The 3,633-nt window shown below is 42.7% G+C and overlaps 2 non-coding genes across 2 annotated transcripts; both read right to left on the bottom strand.

Moving 5' to 3' along the window:
- Positions 1 to 641: 641 nt before the first annotated feature.
- trnav-cac (transfer RNA valine (anticodon CAC)) lies at positions 642 to 713 on the bottom strand. Its single transcript has one exon. It is a non-coding gene; the product is annotated as a tRNA-Val (tRNA).
- A 6-nt stretch (positions 714 to 719) lies between these two features.
- On the bottom strand, positions 720 to 792 carry trnar-ccu (transfer RNA arginine (anticodon CCU)). Its single transcript has one exon. It is a non-coding gene; the product is annotated as a tRNA-Arg (tRNA).
- Between the last annotated feature and the right edge of the window lie 2,841 nt (positions 793 to 3,633).

Genomic DNA, 3,633 nt, shown 5'->3' with positions numbered 1-3,633 from the left:
GTGTGATACAACGTTTCATGAATCTCACGTAAAGCCTGTCGTAAGAGGATTTCTACATTAGGTTAATAAATGAGGGCCATCAGCTCTAAGGATGTGCTTCAATACATAACTGAAGTGGTAACACTAATGAGTAGCACTATGGATCAATTTGTTTACCTTGTCAAGCTAAAGCCTTTTCTAAGCTAAAAGAAAACAAGGCACTCCTCTGCAAAAGCACAGCTGGGAGTGCTTGAGAGCACTTTTGAGGTGCAGCGTGATTTTCGGCTGAGATGCTTCGGGTGCGTTTAGGTGTGAGCCCAAATAGTTGTTGAACGACAAAGACAAGACAGCGATCAGGCGGTAGAACCAGGGTATTGATGTCCCGTCCATGCAACCGATGGATATGATTAAAACCTGTATACAGCCCAACCACTTACCAATCACATCACTGGAAAGACAGCATTACTACAGGGTCCTGACAGGGTAGTGGATGTCAATTTTTAAAATGGACAGAAACTGCCAGAACGCGATTTGCTACTTGTCATGGGCTGTCAAAAACTTTTCCAGCAGTTATAACATGATTCATCTCACCATGGAAATCATAATCTCTTGATTCATCTCCCTTCAGAGTGTCTACCATTGTGTCACCAGCAAAATAGAGCTAGCAGAGGATGGTTTTGAACCATCAACCTCTAGGTTGTGGGCCCAGCACTCTTCCGCTGCGCCACTCTGCTTAAAACCACCCCAGATGGGACTTGAACCCACAATCCCTGGCTTAGGAGGCCAGTGCCTTATCCATTAGGCCACTGGGGCTTTACGTCACCTAATCTCAACAGTTCAGGAGAAATACATATACAGTTCTGGAGACATAATGAAACAGTAACCTTGACCTCTAGATTTCGAAGTGCTTCCCTCTAGGCGTTCAGGGATATTGCATTCACAAGAATTGGATGGACAGACATGAGGACACAGTCACCTTGACATTGAACCTTTGACCTCCAAAATCTCATCAATTGATTTGCGAGTTCATGTGAATGTTTTTGCAAACTTTGAAGAAACACATACATGGGCATTGTGATAAGATGGTGCTGTCTATCGTTGTTTCTGAGATCAACAATACCATCTAAATTGAATAGCTATTGCGTACCGGTAATATTAAAGTAGAGCTCTCGTTGGCACTGTAGGTAGACAATTTAGAAAATTAAGTTATTTTACACTTAAAACTGTTACATCTCCTCTGAATCACCAACTGCAAATTTTCAAGCCTCATTGGCACGCCGACCACCATCTTCAGAAGGTAAATCACTAGCCAGCTATGCAGGAGTACCTCATACCTTTTACCAGGTTCAGGTGGTTAATAGTTATGGTCAAATGAAGCTTCATTAAGCTTTCTGAACAATGGTCTTCATTTTCTGAACGCATTCACTCAGTAGTGTTTTATTATTGGTTGTGCATCTGTGATTGCCCTAGAGGTGCTCTCAGTCCAGCACCTCTCCCGCTCATCTTTGTTAGTTTACACTGTCCAGCATAAATCACTGACACCATACCTCACACTCATCCATGCATATACATTCACCACTGACTAAACTGACTACCACCATCATTGAATTATCATTTCTTTTGTTGTGGTCATATTCTCGCATTTCCTTCAACCTTTGCACACGGTCTTTTGTCCTGGCCTTTTCATGGGGTCATGACAAAGTATCTAGGGTCAATTTTAGCCTTTGTGTGAGTACATAGGTTTCCAGAAACATTGTTTTTATTGAGATTAAAGACCAAATTGTTAGTTTTTCTGAAATTTTCCCAACCATTGCAATAGCTTTAAAGGCCTCGTTGGCACAGTAGGCAGCGCGTCAGTCTCATAATCTGAAGGTCGTGAGTTCAACCCTCACACGGGGCAGGTGTTTAAAAAACGAAAACACAACTCATGCGGAAACAGTGACATTCAGGTGGTTGAACACTGGTACTAGAACATGAATGGAATTTGTCAGTCTTTGGTTATTTCTGAGATTGATACAATAAAAGGATTTTTTAAGAGTGGTAGCAAACCAATGAAAAGGGTTATAGAACATATGTGTTATGTCCTTAGACATACTATCCAAGCAGGGAGATGAGTACAGAGATTTGGGTGCAAGCAAGATGGATGTAGGTTGCCCATTGTTCATTTAGACTTACCAGCAACATTGTTATGATACAAACCTGCTTGAAAAACAGCGACAATTCTGTTTAAAGACTTGTGCATGGAACACAAATGATATGGCAGTGTCTGAAGTGTTCAGGCATGTCAAATGGACAACTCACCTAGCAGAATGTGCAACTCTACACATGAACAGGGACTTGAACCCTGGACCCTCAGATTAAAAGACTGATGCTCTACCAACTGAACTACCAGGCTTCTAAAGCTATTGGCTGTGGAAAAAACAATCTGCTGAACTACAAATTAAAGTAAATGAAGACCATTAAACTGTTGCCATGATCACTGTCTTCTAGACAGCAGGAGGGTAGACCACGATTTGCACAATGCCTGAGAACACCAATTGTTATTGCACAAACTGTTGAAAATTGGCAAAATTGGCCAAAACGGTTAAAAAGCTCAAAGTCACAACTCATCATGGCCACTAGCAGACTCTGAACATCCTGCAAACCGCATGACAGATCACGATAGCGAGCACTTCATACATATCACACAATCAAGCTGTTGCCTTACCAGGGACTTGAGCTGTGGTATTCTTTTTCGCTCAAAACGTTGATAACCTAATGCAATTTTACGGCTCTAGACAAATAAACTTTATTGCTAGTGGGTACAATAAAACAACTCTCCCTCTTGATCAGCTTCCTCTTGACGGGAAAAATCCACCAGATGACTTGCCATCCAAGCAGGGAGATCAGCACAGAGATGTGGGTGCTAGCAAGATGGATGTAGGTTGCCCATTGTTCATTTAGACGTACCACCAACATTGAAAACAGAGGTCTGTGGAAAAAACAATCTCCTGAACTACAAATTGAGGTTCAAGTAAATGAAGAAGATTAACTGTTGCCATGGAAGGAAAAATCCACCAGATGACTTGCTATCCAAGCATGGCGATCAGCACTTCATACATATCTCACAATAAAGCTGTCGCCTTACCGAGGACTTGAGCTGTGGTATTCTTTTCACTCAAAACATTGATAACCTAATTCAAACAACACAGCTTCAGACAAGTAAACTTTATTGCTGGTGGGTGCAAAAAAACAACTTCCCTCTTGTTCCACTTCTATACTCTTAGTGTTACGGTTAGTAAGACCCAGAACCATAGAGATACAAAAGTCACGTTTAATGAGCGCGGAGGGGTTCAAACACTGGTGTAGACAGGTGGCTGGTCGGCGTGAGGGGAGGAAGGCGCTCGGAGGGACAACGGATGGATCTACAAGGAGAGGGCAGAGTTAGTACTAGAATACAACACCAAACAACAACACAGGCGCAAATGACTAGGAGCCCAGTTACCACAATAGTGCATGTAATGATCTGGCGTTGAAGAGGCGGAGAGCCCGGGTTTATGTATTGCAGTGGGTGATGAGTGATGAGGAAAGCTGAGTGGATGACGGAACGTAGATGGAAAGCACACGACTTAGATCCCCTGGAACGCCCTCACGGCAAGACAGACAAGACCACAG

The sequence above is a fragment of the Etheostoma spectabile genome, unplaced genomic scaffold, assembly GCF_008692095.1.
Source record: "Etheostoma spectabile isolate EspeVRDwgs_2016 unplaced genomic scaffold, UIUC_Espe_1.0 scaffold00018782, whole genome shotgun sequence".
NCBI lineage: Eukaryota > Metazoa > Chordata > Actinopteri > Perciformes > Percidae > Etheostoma > Etheostoma spectabile.
The sequence above is the reverse complement of the archived record's forward strand: the minus strand, read 5'-3'. Positions and strand labels throughout refer to the sequence as shown.